This window comes from Chelonia mydas, chromosome 3 (assembly GCF_015237465.2).
Source record: "Chelonia mydas isolate rCheMyd1 chromosome 3, rCheMyd1.pri.v2, whole genome shotgun sequence".
NCBI lineage: Eukaryota > Metazoa > Chordata > Testudines > Cheloniidae > Chelonia > Chelonia mydas.
Window position 1 is genome coordinate 151,157,198 of NC_057851.1, and position 17,516 is coordinate 151,174,713.

The 17,516-nt window shown below is 44.2% G+C and overlaps 1 protein-coding gene across 8 annotated transcripts in view; it reads left to right on the forward strand.

Annotated features, from left to right (window-relative positions):
* Positions 1-445: 445 nt before the first annotated feature.
* LCLAT1 (lysocardiolipin acyltransferase 1) overlaps positions 446-17,516 on the forward strand; it is a 198,826-nt gene continuing 181,755 nt past the window's right edge. For 5 of the 8 annotated variants that reach the window (XR_005224831.2, XM_043543545.1, XM_037895595.2 and 2 more), the window contains exon 1: positions 584-782. The gene's annotated coding sequence lies outside the window, so the exon portion shown is untranslated. Of the gene's footprint in view, positions 783-17,516 lie in introns of all 8 variants that reach the window. The other 3 variants (XM_007071694.4, XM_037895586.2, XM_043543543.1) reach the window with 3 other exon arrangements.

Below are 17,516 nucleotides of genomic sequence, written 5' to 3' on the forward strand. Positions count from 1 at the left end.
CTGGGCTTGTTTGGACCGTCAAATCCACAGCATGGCAGGGAAGTTTGGGTCTGAATGTGCCATTTTGCTGAGTGGAAAGAAAGGCAACACTTTTCTCTCCCCTCCTCCCCGTGCCCATAGAAATCTATCCCCTGGCAGTACCAGTGTCTCCGTTTTTTATATTGAGGCTGCACTGCCAACTCTTGTGATTTGAGGGGGAGTCTTGCGGCGTTGGGTGATTTTCCTAAAGCCCCACCGTCTGGAGTCAGGGGATGACGTGAGACTCGTAGCTTGCATGTAAAATAAATACGGGTGGAGCCCGTGATGGCTGTGGAGAAAAGCGGGAAACGGTGACCCCCCGCCCAAGGCCCCCAAAGGCAAATATAAACAGCCCCCGGAGTGTTGTTTCTGACAAGTCTCTTGATCGCTTTTAAGCCAGGCTCAGGTCTGTTGCGGGGCCCGGGCGGGGAGGGCCAGGCTCGGCACGTGTCAGCACTTGGGTGTTAGCAACACGCGGCGGGTGGCCGCCTGGCCCGCGAGCGGGGCGCTGTCCCTTTAAGCAGGGAAAGTGGGAGACCACGTCTGGCACAAGTGACCCGGAAGTGACCTTTGGGAAGAGGTCGGAGGTCAGGGGTGATCTCGGGGAAGATGGCGGCGGCCTGGCATGTCTCCCCCGCACCGCGGCGGCCCGGCCGCTGTCACCAGGCCCCCGGCTCCATGAGGGGTTGAGCCTCCGGCTGCGAGGGTGTGAAGGGGGCGGGGAGCCCCGGGGGCTGCGGCCTCCTCCCGCTGCCGCGGCGCAGGTAAGGGAGCGCCCCGCCCGGAATTGGGGCCGGTGCTGCGGGGCGTTCCTCGCTGCCCCTGCTCCCGGACCGGCGCCGCTTCGCGGGGTCCCGCTGCTGCGTGGTCTGGCACGTCTGCCCCGCCCCGGGTCCCGCTGCGCCGCGGACGCTGACACACCTAGCGGGAGACCCCCCGCGCCCGGCCCCCCGGGTGCTCGTCTCCCCGCGCCCGGCTGGCCTCCGCTGCAGGCTTTGTTCGGCCGCGCGCCTGTCATGCTCTTGGCGTGCGCCCGAGTGACTCGCGGGTGTTGTTGCCCTGGGGAAACAGCCCTCTGGAGTTGGGCTCCGTGGCGGGAGGCTTGATCTAGACAGTCTTACTGTGTATTCACTGCCGGTTTTGTCGTCAGTTTTTACGCAGCCTGGGTTTTTATAATAAACTCTTAAAACTTTTTGGACTTCATGCTAAATCTCTGTGGTAGGTTGAGTTTTTGCGGTTTTTGTAAATTTAGTAGAATAAGGGGCTGGTACTTCTGTGTTTTGTACAGCAGTAAGCAGTTTGTCTGTGATAAGCAGACAAACTTTAGCATCAGAGAGTGTATTTCCAGGTAGGTGTCTAATTGCTGAGTTTATTTGTTTCCTTAGTATTTTAGTCATATGTCCTATCATCCAGATTTCCCCTTGTACTTGATTCTTTTTATCCTCTTAGTTTTCATCTATTAATTTATAATTACTGTCTACTTAATCCTCTTATCTGCAGACATATTTTCCTTTAGGCACATTCTCTTTAGGAAGGCTGCAACCTACAGAGACACCAAGTGAAGGAATGTTGAAGGAGAGAGCTTGACATTAAATGGCGATACAGTCTATATTTATGAAATTAAAAAAACAAAAACCCTTTCGTTTTAATATTCTTATTTCTGACTGTAGTTTATAGGAATAAATTGAAGTTTTAGGTTTACAATCTTTTTTTATAACGTCTGTTCTTCCAAATGAATTAAAAGCACTGATTGTGATTTACAGTATATATAGAGATGAGTTACAGTTTCCCACGTTTGTGTTGCCTTACACATACCAACACGGAAGAGAAAAATTTCTTGAATACTATGACAGTTATTCATTTAGTTCTGCTCACTTGTGAAATCTCCACTGACTGGGTTTTTGTGTGTGAGGAGTGCTGATCTGGTCCCAAAACAAATAAGGCATTTAAAACAGCTACTTCTGTTAAACACACAAAAACTGTTGAAAATGTTGTTAAGGTTGCAAAGTCAATCACTCAGAAGTTAGGAAATGCCAGTATTAATGTGCAACTTTAATTCAGCCCCCCTTGTGCATAATGTATTACGATACAGTTTTAAGTACATGATCACATACTATTTTTTCCACAGGACCCCTCCCTTATACAGTGCACAGGATGGAAGGTCCTTATTCAGTGAGCAGCAACTGAATATTTTGTTTTAACTTCACTGTTCAGTGTGTGGCCTGAAGCCTTATTCACTATGCTTCATCCAAATCCTGCTCTGAAGACGCAATTAATTTCCTTGTCGGCTTTTCTGTGGTGTTTGTCACTGTAGTATCTGAGTGATTCACAAACATTAATGAACTCATCGTCACAACTCCTCTGTGAGGATGGGGTAGTATTATCCCTGTTTTATAGGTGGGGAGCTGAGGCACAGAGATTAAGGTGAAAAGTTTCCACTCCTTTTGAGTACCGGATTTGAGATACCCAGGACTTGACTTTTTCCTAACACTGAGCATTATATAGCATTTAATGTTCAAAGCACACCACTAATTAACTTCAGTTGCTTCTGTGAGTGCTCAGCACTTCTGCAAATCAGACGCTAGTGTCTCATGTTAGGCATCTAGAAAATGAGCTACACAGTTAGTGACTACCTGTGAAAAGTTTGGTTTGAGAAACTTGCCCATCATCACATAGGAACTCTGTCACAGAAAGGGATAGACTCTAGTTCTCCAGTGCATTATTCAATTGGCTTACCTATGAGACTGTCCTTTCTGCTCCTGCAATCTCCTGCCTCATTCACTGCAAACCTTCCAACAGCTCATATTCGCACCCTAGTTGTGGCCCCACAAAATTGTGGGAACTCCTCGTCAGGCTTCTCCGGGCACTAACCAAGATGGTCATCCAGCACTCCAGGCGGAGGAAACCGTGACTCCAGAGCCTGTTTCTGCTCACGTCTCCAAGCAGAGTTTGTCCGGGCAGTGTCCACTGACTCCTTGAATGCCTTTGGGGGCAGTGGGCGCTGTCTGGGCTTCTCTGCTTGGTGTCCCCCCCTGGATCCCTGATTTTTACTGTATGACTTTCAGTCCTGATCCTGTTTTTTCTCTTGTTGTCCCAAGAAATGAATCGTGGCTTGGGCACAGTGGTTCCTCCCTCTTAATTGAGGGGGCAGGCCTTTACTTATGGTTGGGCCTAGACCCACCTGCTCCAGTGGAACAAATAGCACACACCTTCCAGCTTGTGCAATATATGAGACTGAGGGCCTAGAGATCAGGGTGTAGTGAAGGAGACTGATTTATCCTCAGAGAAGGTCCATCCTGTGCACTGAATGAGATAGGGGTCCCGTGGGGGGCAGTGAGTATGTGATCAGGTAATTAAAGATTCCCCCACCCCTGTTCCCCTATGCTGGTTCCTAGTCCAAATGCCTCTCCGTCTCTGGTTCCTACTCTGTGTTCCGTCCACCCCGATTCCCCTCAAAGCTCTTAGTCCCAGCCTCTTCTTGGTTTCCCTTCCTACCCCTTATTGCCTTCTCCTTTCCAGTGTCCTTGCCCGGCTAGTCCCTGTTTCTCTCCCCACCCCCGAAGCCTCAAGAGACTTCTTTTCTCAATCTGCTATCGCCTTCTCGCTATCTGACTTTTATGTATTCTGTATTAAACTCTGTGATTTGCTTCTTCTATGCTGTCTGGACTCTGCGGGTGGGAGGTTTGGGGGGAAAGGGGTAAGGAACTGAGATCAGTTCCACTGTCCATCTCTATCCTGGTCAAGAAAAGTCCAGCATTAGCCCTGGGCTGGAGACGACTTAGTTCGTTACTGTGTAGGGATGGTGCATGCACAGTCTGCTCAGTGTTAGGAGCTAAGAGAAGCTTGAGATACTTGGCAAGAATATCTTTAGAGATTTTACCTGATAAAATCAAAGTCCTACTGATGACAATGGACCTTGTGTTTGTGTGTATGCAGCGGAGGGGTAGGACTCATAACATCCCAGTTGCCGCCTTAAATGTGGAACCATGGCATAGGGTCCATAAAATGTTTTAGTTTTGTCTTCTAAATGATTTGGCAGGTCTTGAAACAAGTCTGCACACCAATGATGGTGTGGGAAAATTTGAGAAAAAGCCATCAATGTAAGCCTTCATTGAAAAACAAGTTTCTAGCCCTAAAGATCATGAATAAAATATTCCAAAGGTGACCAGATGCACTGTTGTTTCTGGATAAGTAGCCACTGCTCACACTTCTCTCATGGTACCTATGAGTAAAAACTCATTCACTGTGCACATGCTTAGTGTTTTTTTTGGGGTAGGGAAAATCTTTTTTTCTACATTATAAAAAAGCAAAAAAGGCCACAACCTCTCTCCTGTCAGGGCAAATTGAACTCTTTATAGCTGCAGGAAAACCTACAGTAGAACCTCAGAGTTACGAACACCAGAATTACGAACTGACTGGTCAACCACACACCTCGTTTGGAACTGGAAGTATTCAATCAGGCAGCAGCAGAGACCCAAAAATACCCACCCAACCAACCAGAGTACTGTTAAATATAAACTACTAAAAAAACCCAAAAAATGAAAGTTTAAAAAAAAAAAAAAACATGACAAGGTTTGGAAAGTGTTTCTGTGCTTGTTTCATTTAAATTAAGGTGGCTAAAAGCAGCATTTTTCTTCTGCATAGTAAAATTTCAAAGCTTGTTAAGTCAGTGTTCAGTTGTAAACTTTAGAAAGATCAACCATAATGTTTTGTTCAGAGTTACGAACATTTCAGAGTTATGAACAATCTCCTTTCCCGAGGTGTCTGTAACTCTGAGGTTCTACTGTAAATGCACTTATTTCCTATTCTCTCCTGAATGCAGTGTGATGCAAGCCAGCAAGACTGAAGACACAATAGACTTGTGGGGCATTAAGGAATGCTTGGGTAGCTTGTTGCATATTACTTGTAAAATGAGAAGAAATCTTCTCAGGACCTTCCCGAACTCAGCTTCCCCTGACTTCTCCAAGGAGGAGAGGCTCTCTTGGAGCACAGGTCTCTCTGTATCCCAGCTCTGTGTGGGTGTGTGTGTGTTGTGGTGTGTGGAGAGGTGATGAAGAAGAAAAAACACTTCAGATTAAAATTCTTGGGTTTCTGTGTATTTAAAACAAAATTTACAAAACCTTTAGATGTTGCCCACCACTGCTTGTGGACCTAACACTTTGTCTTTGCACTACTGCAGGGGTGGGCAAACTTTTTGGCCTGAGGGCCACATCGGAGTTCCGAAACTGTATGGAGGGTCGGGTAGGGAAGGCTGTGCCTTTCTCCCCCCTGCTACCCTCCCCGGCCGCTCCCTGCCCCTTCACCATACCGCTCAGAGCAGCAGGACTGGTGGCTGCGCCGCCCAGCTGGAGTCAGCTGCACTACCCGGTAGGAGCTCGAAGCCCCACTGCCCAGAGCACTGGCAGCACGGCGAGCTGAGGCTGCGGGGGACGGGGGACAGCTTGGGAGGAGTCGGGGGCTAGCCTCCCTGGCCGGGAGCTCAAGGGCCGGGCAGGACGGTCCTGGATGTGGCCCGCGGGCCGTAGTTTGCCCACCTCTGCTCTACTGCTTGAGAACATGAAGTGAAACTAACCATAAATGAATGGACTAGTTTTACTATTCAAACCAAGTGAAATGTAAGAAAATGGCATCAGTAGTAAATAGGGCCAAGATATTTTTTTAAACCTGGATGCCCATTACAGTTAATCTCCTAAATAGAGCTGTGTGAAATTTTTTACAGTTTATTTGTTGAAAAATGCAGTTTTGGATCAGCCAAAACTATTTGCAGATTTGACATGAATTCGCTGTATAGTTTGGGCCAGATTTTTTTTTTTTTTCAGGCTAGAGTCATGGGGTAGTCGGCATCATGTACAGATGAAGTCAGTAAGAGCAGCTGCTCGCTACCTCTGAAAATTGGACCCATACGGCCTTATATCTCTGCAAAACTTAATTTACACCTTACAGTACCTTCTGTGAGTTAAGAATTATTTCCATTCTGTTTTCTTACGAAACTGGTGGTGATAAATTGCAAATTTGTCAGTAATAGGTATGGCTTTGGTTAGTTTCATAAGAAATTTAAATAACTTTTGGAATCTGATTTTGTAAAAAGTGTTAGTATTTAGATCCTAAAATGAGTCATTAGTTTGGGAAGTTGAATTTATAAACAATGTTTTGTTAGTTATGGGCAACAAATCAATAAGTATGTGCTGCCTCTGCTTTATTTGTTGTAACTAAAGCATTTTATAGTTGATCTGCTAATCAAAAGGCTACAAGATTGAGTTACAAGTTCAAGAGTATCTGAAAACATGTAAATCTCGTGATCTGGCTTTCTGCTTGGTAATAAAGCAGTTTCTCAAAGATTAATTTTGGAGACTCTGGTTTATTTTCACACAGACAGACACACACACACCCCTTTAGTTACCATATACTGCTGACACTTGATTTCATTCTTTCCCTTTATAAGAAACATAGGACTCTGTTGTAAACCTTTAAGAAACTGAAGTGTGGTTTTGAGAATGTATAAAGCTGTTTGCCCCATTTTATACAGTAGAGTGTTTGGAAAACTTACATGCAAAGAAGCCCTTCTCCTGAAGTATACATTCTTAAACGTAGCTAAATAATTCTAATCTGAGTTTGCTCTTGATATCAACCATCTTGCAAAAAGGTGAGATCTTATTTACCATCAACAATAGCAGAGAAGTGTCAACCTAAACCAATTCTATCCTACATTAAACATGATCTAACATATCAAATTAATCATTGCAACATTTACAGTTGTAAGTGATGCAGCATCATTAAATTATGGTGGAACCTGATTTAGGGCTGGTCTACACTACACAGTTAGGTTGACATAAGGCAGCTTACTTTAACCTAATTATTTCAGTGTCTACAGTACTGCCTTGTCCTGCCAATATACGTTCCCTACTACACGGTCATAACTCCACCTCCACGAGAGGCGTAGGGCTTATGCTGGTGTAGTTAGGGTGACGCAGTGTCTGTGTAGACCCTGCATTACTTACTTGGGCTGTTGGCTGTCCTGTCAATTTCATGGCAGGAGCCAGGGTGAGAAGCCCTTTCACAGCTCAGAGTCGTGAAATTGACAGCTCCCACCAGGTAGCAGAGGGAGCGGGGGCAGCTGGACCCCACTCACCAAAGGCAAGAAACTCTGGGCTGCTTCTCCCACCTCCAGGCGGGAAATGTTCAGGGGGAGGCAGCCCACTGGGAGTCTGTGGGGCAGACAGGCTCCTGACAGGGAGCTGCCAGCTGAGCTGAGAGACCTGGCTCTTAGCTCCCCACACTGCCCCTCTTAGGGTGGTGGAAGTGCTTCTGGTCAGGATGTTCACCACCTACCCAAGGAGGGTAGTGTGGACATGCATCACTCTAGTAATTACTGTGGTGGCTGCAAGTCAGCCTAATGTAGGTCGACTTATGTTTCTAGTGTAGACTTACCGATAGTTTCTTGACTTTTGTCTTGCATATTTCCAGTGTCACTCTTGTTGCTTTTGAATAATACTACAAATACTCAGCCCTAGGCTCAACAGTATTAATTATAACTAAGGCTATGTTTTAGTCATGGATATTTTTAGTAAAAGTCACGGACAGGTCAAGGGCAGTAAACAAAAATTCATGGCCCATGACCTGTCCATGACTTTTACTATATACCCCTAACTAAAGCTTGGGCTGGGAGCCATGGGTGCTTGGCGGTGTGTGTGTCTGGAGCCGCCAGGGATGCTGGGTGTGTGTGTGTCCAGGACCCCGTCTGGTGCTGGAGGGGGAGGTGGGTGATGGCCCAGGACCCCCTGGGCCATCACCTGGGGAGAGGTGGGGCTGGCACGCTTCCTACCCGGCTCTGACCACCATGTCCCTGCAACTCCTAGGAGGAGGTGTGGCCAGGGGAGCTCAGTGTGCTGCTCCTGCCCCAAGTGCCGGTTCCGCAGCTCCCAGTGGCCAGGAACCGCAGCCTAGGAGCTGCAGGGGCATGCTGGTGGGAGTTGGGGACCCCTCCCTCCCAGGTAAGCACCACCCTGCAGCCCAATCCCCTGCCCCAGCCCTGAGCCCCCTCCCACGCACCCAAACTGCTGCTTCTGCTGGCCCAGGAGCTGCCCGGCTTGTGCAGCCCCTGAGCCAGCTGCATCAGCTACTGCAGAGGTCATGGAGGTCACGGAAAGTCACAGAATCCGTGACCTCCCCTTATATTTTGGTTGCCAGCTAGTTCCCATTATAAAATATTCTTTGAACATTTTTTGAGAAACTCTAACACTTCTAGTATTTGCAGTGGCACTTTGAAAGTTGTCATGAAGAAGCTTCTCTAGCCAGAGGGCTGCCTTTTCTTTGTCCCATGAAATTCTGTGTAGGTTTTGCTGAGTTGTAAACTGCTAATCTTTATTTCCTTTCTGTCAGTTATGTTCCTCAGGAAAATTTTGGCAACTGCCAAAATAATGATTGAAATGAACATTCTGAAGAACTGGGACCATTCTGCTTCCAAAGCAGTAGCAGAAGCATCCATTTGGCAGTTGATGGGTTTTTGGTATTTGTTTCTAAAGTTGTAAATATACCCAAACGATTGATATTATCTGTACTTAAAAGGGCATACATTAGATTTAGTTGTCTCATTGGTGATTCATGCTTTTTCTAGCATTTATACTGGATGAATCTTTAGTGAGTTTTGTGTGGTTTGAGTTTGTTTTTTATAATGAAAAACCTAAGTCAATCTTCATGTATCTTTTTTTCCCACTTAGAATTCTCCTAAAATAACATTTAACTTGTTGCTGACTCAATACAAGCATAGTGGTAACTGAAGTTGAAATTTGCTGTGACTAGTCCTTCTGGCGCATTAAAAAAATCCTCCTGTGATTACACAGTCTCTGCAGAAGGACATTTATTATAGAATTGTTCAGCAATAAAACCTTTAGAATTTGTTGATGATCAATTTATATTCTTGCACCAGTAAAAAAGATGACAAACTTTTACGCTTAATTGTAGAGTCCACAATTCAGAAATAGACAAAAAAGAAACTAAGGTGAATTTGCTGCTTGTGAAGGTGGGGGCCTAATACTGTTGACTTAAAGCCGGTCCAATGTGGACAGGCTTTTCACAATCTTCCCTGTCCTTCAGCTCTGTCAATACCCTTTCAACACCCTTGCCAACCATTAGAAAACACTGCAGTTGTTATTTCAGCTTATGTTGTGAATTTACCAGACAATCAGGATTAGCTTTCAGATAGGTGACCTTCAAAGAACATATAGACGTTGCCATAAGTGATATTGGTGATTCAGTATGTGGCACTCTTCCCTCATAGTTCTTCCATTATGAAAACGGGGCGGTATGCTGCTGGAAATGCTGTTTTTTTCCCCCCTTTGACATTTAGTCGCTCCAAGCAACTATGATCTGTTTTAAAGAGTCCATGGCACCTTTCATAAGAATCGGGGTGTTGTTTATGCAAGAAAACTAGAAATAATTTTTGAACCTTTCTAAAAAATCCCATGAACCTGCACAGCCCTCCTTGCTGTCCACCATCTGTGAGAGAAACATGGAACCTGCACAGCTCTGCACTATTGTCAAGCTCAGGGTACATGATCCTCTGGTACTGGTAGAGCTGCAAGAAGAACCGCATCAGCGGGGAACATGACTTTTTTGTGGAGGATGGATTGCTGTGGGAAATAGCGAAAATCAGTTCAAGGTAGTTGGTAGTGTTCACAGAGCAACTGGAGTGGTGGAGACCCTCTTCTGGGCCCGAAAACTGAGCACTGACTGGTGGCCTCCAGGCCTTTTACTCACAGTGTGATGCAGCAGTGGCTTGTAAGATCTCATTGAACATGTCATCCTGAGTTCTCTTCTTTCTCTTCCTCATATGGTTTAGGTGTTCTGCAGGTGTGGAGGAACCACAATGGCAGCAGCCACGGGTAATACACACAGTGGTACCATTGTTAGTATAGTCATTATGGAAAGCAAAAGTTAAGGTTCAGAACTCCCTTCCTTGCTCCCTAAAGTTTTAAATAAGACCTGCTTCTTGACACTTCTGCTTTGGATTGCTTTTGTGCTGAACCACTCACCACTAGTCAGAGTGAGTATTGCCTGCCAGGGTGAGGGAAATGAGGAGAGTATTGCATGGTTTCATGAAACGATGCATATAGGATAATGGCACTGTATACTGGTGTGACGTTGCACTCATTAGCATATTTTTATAAAATCATATAGAGTGTGAATATAATGTAATTGGAATATGCTTCATGCAAAAAGTCTCTTGTAAGGTATCATTACAAAGCTTATAATCTACTGAGTGTGGTCATCCTATTTGTATAAATGTATCTGAAACTAGAAATATGAAATATACCTCTGAGGTCCTATTGTAGTTATGCAAAGTGTGGGCCATTAATGGTGGTTTGGAATCTTAATGGCTCCCATTAACCAGGACAATTGACTGTAGATGGTCTGTTTTACTTGTAAGTCTTCCTGTATATGTGTGTGCTGGCAAGTGGGTAATGAAGTCTAACAGTGACATGTGATCATGTCACCGGAACTGGAATCCATCTTTAACCAGGTGCTTTTCCATTGAGAAGGAAGGGTGGGAACCCAGAGGGACAAAGGATTCCCACCTTATGCAAAAGATATATAAGTGGGTGGAACAGAATAAAGGGGCAGCCATCATGAGAAATCCCCTGGCTACCACCTGAGCTGGAACAAGGGCTGTACCGGGGAAAGGGTTATGCCCAGACTAGGAAAGCATCCAGTCTGTGAAAGAAACTTATTGAAACATCTCTGAGGGTGAGATTTTATCTGTATTTGGTTTTATTATTGTATTAGGCTTAGACTTGCGTGTTTTGTTTTATTTTGCTTGGTAATTCACTTTGTTCTGTCTGTCACTTCTTGGAACCACTTAAATCCTACTTCCTGTGTTTAATAAAATCACTTTTTACTTACTAATTAACCCAGAGTATGTATTAATATCTGGGGGGTGGGGGGGAGCAAACAGCTGTGTACATCTCTCTATCAGTGTTATAGAGGGCGAACAATTTATGAGTTTACCCCGTATAAGCTTTATACAGGGTAAAATGGATTTATTTGGGGTTTGGACCCCATTGGGAGTTGGGCATCTGAGTGTTAAAGACAGGAACCCTTCTTAAGTTTCTTTCAGTTAAGTATGCAGCTTTGGGGCATGTGGTTCAGACCCTGGGTGTGTGTTGGAGCAGACTGGCATGTCTGGCTCAACAAGACAGGGTGCTGGAGTCCCAAGCTGGCAGGGAAAGCAGGGTCAGAAGTTGTCTTGGCACATCGGTTGACAGTCCCAAGGGGGTTTCTGTGATCCAACCCATCGCAGCTGGTACCATTGTTTATAAGCCGAGGTGGTTTTAGCTAACATATGAATCCCGAGGGTAACAAAGCCATAGAAAGTACAGGTTCTGCTGGCATCCCAAAGCAGTCTGGGCCCAAATACTGCTCTTCTGTGTACCACAATGGTGCCTGCCAAAGTTATCGCCAGCTGGTATGGGAAAGTGTCCAACCATGGAGGAAGAGATAAGGCTGCCATTCCTAAAACCTTTGGGAGAGGATTGCAGAGTGCCTCCATGAAAGTTTCATTGAGATCTCTCAGGAAGATTCAAGGGACATCGCTGTGTACATAAACAAGCTGCTCCACATGGCCCTCCCTGCCTAACTGTACAGGGGAATGAAAAGCTGATAATGCTACCTCCCTTTGTTACACCTCTACTTTTTCTAATAAAAAGTGGGTAGCTGAGTGTATCTCCCATTAGAATGATGCATTTACACACTTACCTGAAGGGTCCTCCAAGGTACCATGCTTGACTGACTGGACTGCAGTGGAGTCATAAACAGGTCCTGGCTTGCAGCATAGCTGGAACCCCTAGTCCCATGTCCCTTCTCCTTGTCCTTGCTGTTCATAGCAGGAGTTTTTGCCCTTGGAGATATCCGCGGTGGTCTCCAGTATGGTGGTGGGCTCTCCTCCAAGTATGGCATGCAGCTCTTGGTAAAAGCTGTATGTCTGTGGCTTGGCACTGGGTTGACTTTTGGCCTTTCTGGTCTTATGGTATGCCTGCTTCAGTTCCTTCACTTTCGTGCAGCGCTGTTGCTGATCCCCATCACTCCTCTTCTCTTACATCTCCCATGTGGGTTGCTTGCAGATGTCCTCATTTCTGTCTGGTTTGTAGTTGTGCCTTGCTCAGCCTTTTCTCCCTGAGGACCAGGAGATCCAATATCTCCTGCCTGTGCCAGGCCAGAGTGCGTCTGGAGCGTGTAGCTGGCGTGGTCAGCTGGACAGCTGCACACAACAGTGGAGAGCTGCTAGGTGTGCTCACCATGCTGGACAATCAGTTTGTGTGACAGCAGCTGGAGGACTGTTGGGGTCGACATAGGTAATGCAGTGTCTGCACTTGCACTGCGTTGATCTTAGTATAGTGACTCTGTTCGTGGAAGTGGTGTTACTGTGTCACTGTAATGAGGCACTTATATTGGTGGGAGATGAATTTAAGTGTAGACACATGCACAGCTAGTTTGATGCAAGGTTGTTGTAACCTGTAACTTTGTAGTAGAGACATTAAACTATTTTAACCCATGTGTCTATTCATGTTTAGCATCTGGGTTAAACTGGTTTATATCTATCCATGTTTACCATCTGGGTTAAACTGGTTTTTACATTAAGGCATTGTGCTCATTTTAACTAGACTATTTTAAAATTAATTTAATTAAACCGGTGCACTTTCCTAATATAGACAAGCCTTACCCAGAATACAATTAAAGTAATTACATTGTACTTAATTCACTCCTGCATTTAGGGATTCTTACTACTTGCACAGAAAACTGCTGTACAGTGTTAAACAGTTACTGCATCTACACCATCTTCCTTTCCTACTGTATCCTCTAGGCTGCTTGATTTCTTTGTGTATCCATTTCAGTTTATAGAATGTTTTGAGATCATTTTTGATAAGGTTATATTTTGTTTCAAAAGAGAGAACCCAATTTAGTGGGCTCTCTTTACATTTTTATTCTTTTGAAGTCTTTCGGGTCACTCTAAAGTAATTACACAAACATATATTTGAAAGTTTTTGATATAGAAAAATTAGGCTCTAATTTCCATCTGTAAGTGAAAACTTTATTCTAACAAGTTAAGGGATATGGTGAGACATTAAGACTTTTGTTATGTTTACTAGGAAACAATAATTTTTGTTAACTTGAACTGCCTAGCAGGCATTAGGAATGGGTGGAGTCAGTAGTGGTTGAAGCAAAGGATGTGGCTAGTAGGTGGAATCAACTGCTGAAGAAATGAATAGCTGGAGTTGTGGACTGGTTTGGTAGACCCTACGAATTTTTGATAAGATGCTCCAATGAAAAGCTGGCTAGTCAGTTTACTTTTCAGTGTTGGATTCAGTAGGTGGTGGTTTCTCTTCTATTCCTTATTAATATGAAGGCTTATCATGCTGCAAACAGGTGATTAGTGCAGCATGCTTAAAGATGAAGGAAGTTGTAGGAAACAAGAAATTGAATGGATTAAAGTAATGAAAACAGATTGTACATTTTTCTGTAAAATAATTTACTACCAAGAGTTGTTAGCAGCAAAATAGAAAGCATTGGTGCTCATCTTAAAATACAGAACTTTCTTTGGATTATTTTATAATGTTGTTTACGTAATTTTTCTTGGCTGTGTTTAGATTATGTCCCGGTTCTGGCCTTCCAGCAGCTCTTTAACATCAGCTTCATTCTGGAGCAGTCTGTTGCCATTGTTGACGCTTCAGGTTCGCCAAGATCAATTTGTGACTATATCAGTTTTAAGAAAAAACAACCCGAAAGGCAAAGACTTGAAAAGAGAGATGGTGCCTTCTCAGTTGCCTTTGATAGGCTGTAATCCTGTGTTTCTTCCTTTGCTGTTTGCAGTTAAAATAGACAATCCAGATTTCTACCCCACATCTCTCACAAGAGTTTGTGTCATAGTTAATTACGGAAAATTGTAGAAGTATTGCAAAACATGAAAGGACCGGACAACTGATTTTAGAATTGTCAAGTTTTAAGAGATCCGTGTTCCTCTCTAGCTAGCTGAACATCAGCTGAGCATGTTTTTGACAACTTTGAACTAGTTTGACTGTAACTTCATAATAGCCATGAAATTTCAGAAAAGCAAATATATTGGTAAAAGTGTATTGGGATTTAATGCAAAAGAATAGTCAACCTGACTAGTAGATAGTACTACTGTATGTGATTTATAGAATTGCAAGACTTGGGTTTCATTTCTTCCCTTATCCCTCTGACCTCCTTGCTCTGCCAGTGATGCCAGCCTTCGCATCCCCTCTGTCCGATCTGTTTGCTTATAACTGTTCCACTTGCTATGGTATCTGAGAGCCTCCCAAAAGGGAACTAAAATCACAATAGGTCATGGGGCTGATCTGCTGCCTTAATTCCACTGGGGAAGTTGAGGTTACATGGTGGTTTTGCCACCCTACACATTGAACTTGGCTCCAGTCTACCAGATTCCCTTTTTTCATTATTCAAATCACTCCTAAAGAATCACTTCTTTTCGAAGCCTACAAACCATAACCCATGTCGGTCAAAGAAGGAAGCAACAAGAGACGTGCAGATGAGAGGAAAAAATTACCCTAGTGGAACCATCATGGCAGGAACACAACAACTTTAATCAGTGTGATCCTTTTATTGTAACCCCATCCTTTGCTTTCCCTGGCCATTTACCTTCTTTCCATCATTCTTTGCTCTTGCACAAATTAAACTCCTTGGAGAAGGATCAGCATGTAAAGCACCTACCATGTTTTTGGTAATGTACAGGTAATAGGACAGAGCCAAATTCTGCCCTAGGTTTCTCTGGCTTTACATCGGTGTAACTGAAATCAGAATTTGGTCCACAGTGATCAGGTTAAATACTGTGGGCCAGATTCTGCTATCCTTACTCATGAGTAGGATCGTACTCAACAAGTAGTCCCATTGCTCAGGGTGAAGAAGGGTATTAGAATCAGGCTCTTAATTATAAATGCAAAAACTTAAGACACTATCCTTCAAAGTCCAAGAAATTTAGTTATGGCTGGAACTCTAAGTTCACCCTCTTTTACTTACTATGCAGGGTACCAGATACGTGCAATGACATGAGATCAGAGATACACCAGTTTTTTTAACCTCAAGTTCCTGTTGAAATAAATGAGTTGTCTAGTAAGGACTCACTACATGCTGTCACCTGTTATTTTTAATGTGACTCTCCCCCTTAAGACACTCCTACAAATCTCACTTTTCCCAATTCATGTTCCATTCCCTACCCTTATGCCTCACTAGATAATCGTTTAGTTTAGGTCAACTATGATTAAACATTAAAAATTAATTGATCAAACAAGTAAAAAACTATGGGACGAACAAAGCAAGTGTCATGTGTAACTTCCAAGTCTCTTTTTTGCATATTGCACCCTTTCTCTGCTTTTCCTAGTATTAGTGTGATCAGCCTAAGGCTCATTGCTAGGGGGGAGGGATAGCTCAGTGGTTTGAGCATTGGCCTGCTAAACCCAGGGTTGTGAGTTCAATCCTTGAGGGGGCCATTTAGGGATCTGGGCCAAAAATTGGGGATTGGTCCTGGGGTTGGACTAGATGACCTCCTGAGGTCCCTTCCAATCCTGATATTCTATGATTGACTCAACCCCCATCCTCTTCTAAGGCATGGGGTCCTCTAATGTTTCCCACAGTATTCTTGTCAGCAAGTTAAAGAAGTATGGGCTGGATGAATGCACTATAAGGTGGGTAGAAAGTTGGCTAGATTGTCGGGCTCAACGGGTAGTGATCAGTGGCTCCATGTCTAGTTGGCAGCCGGTGTCAAGTGGAGTGCCCCAGGGGTCGGTCCTGGGGCCGGTTTTGTTCAATATCTTCATAAATGATCTGGAGGATGGTGTGGATTGCACTCTCAGCAAATTTGCGGATGATACTAAACTGGGAGGAGTGGTAGATACGCTGGAGGGCAGGGATAGGATACAGAGGGACCTAGACAAATTGGAGGATTGGGCCAAAAGAAACCTGATGCGGTTCAATAAGGATAAGTGCAGGGTCCTGCACTTAGGACGGAAGAACCCAATGCACAGCTACAGACTAGGGACCGAATGGCTAGGCAGCAGTTCTGCGGAAAAGGACCTAGGGGTTACAGTGGACGAGAAGCTGGATATGAGTCAGCAGTGTGCCCTTGTTGCCAAGAAGGCCAATGGCATTTTGGGATGTATAAGTAGGGGCATAGCGAGCAGATCGAGGGACGTGATCGTTCCCCTCTATTCGACATTGGTGAGGCCTCATCTGGAGTACTGTGTCCAGTTTTGGGCCCCACACTACAAGAAGGACGTGGATAAATTGGAGAGAGTCCAGCGAAGGGCAACAAAAATGATTAGGGGTCTGGAACACATAACTTATGAGGAGAGGCTGAGGGAGCTGGGATTGTTTAGTCTGCAGAAGAGAAGAATGAGGGGGGATTTGATAGCTGCTTTCAACTACCTGAGAGGTGGTTCCAGAGAGGATGGTTCTAGACTATTCTCAGTGGTAGAAGAGGACAGGACAAGGAGTAATGGTCTCAAGTTGCAGTGGGGGAGGTTTAGGTTGGATATTAGGAAAAACTTTTTCACTAGGAGGGTGGTGAAGCACTGGAATGCGTTACCTAGGGAGGTGGTAGAATCTCCTTCCTTGGAAGTTTTTAAGGTCAGGCTTGACAAAGCCTTGGCTGGGATGATTTGATTGGGGATTGGTCCTGCTTTGAGCAGGGGGTTGGACTAGATGACCTCCTGAGGTCCCTTCCAACCCTGATATTCTATGATTCTATGATTCTATGATTTTGGGCAATACTTCTTTAGGTTTCAAATGTGCATATGTCTGCAGAGTGCCCGTAGCATGTGTATGGTGTTCCATTTAATAAAACCTTCATTTTATTTAGTTTTTTAATGGGAGTAGGCCTTTCACTTCCCTCCCATAGTACTCATCCTCCAGTTTGGGTAAAATCACAACAACCAGAATTTTGCAAGACAAGAACTGTCAAAATTTGGAGGTTGTCTGAGCTGCACATCTCTGGGTCACGATTGGAATCTACTTTGGGAATTTGTGGTGCTCTGGTTTCCTTTGATTTCCTTTTTTTGGAATCTTACAGGATGGATTGATTTAAACTGGTGATCTAAATCACCAAATGGAAAGCCTTAATGTAAATCATAGGTTTTTAATCAATTTTCCCATTTTTCTACTTCATTTATTTTCTAAAGAAAAGTGCATTCTCCCTGGTTGATAGAGCTATTTAGAAAAGGTTCATTTACAATGATGTAGAGCCTTTGCACCAAAGATAGTGTATTTTTTTTTTTGCTACCTATGAGGGCACACTATATGTATATACATTTATTTAAGCAATTATATAACTTAATATTTTTAGATTCTTCTTGTACATTTTTAGAATGTTAGAAAATGGTGAATTATGGGGTGGAGTCATAAATAGTAATAATTTGAAAACTGAGCCAGTCAGAGCTCAGGTAGAGAGAACCTATAAAATAGGAGTAAGAGAC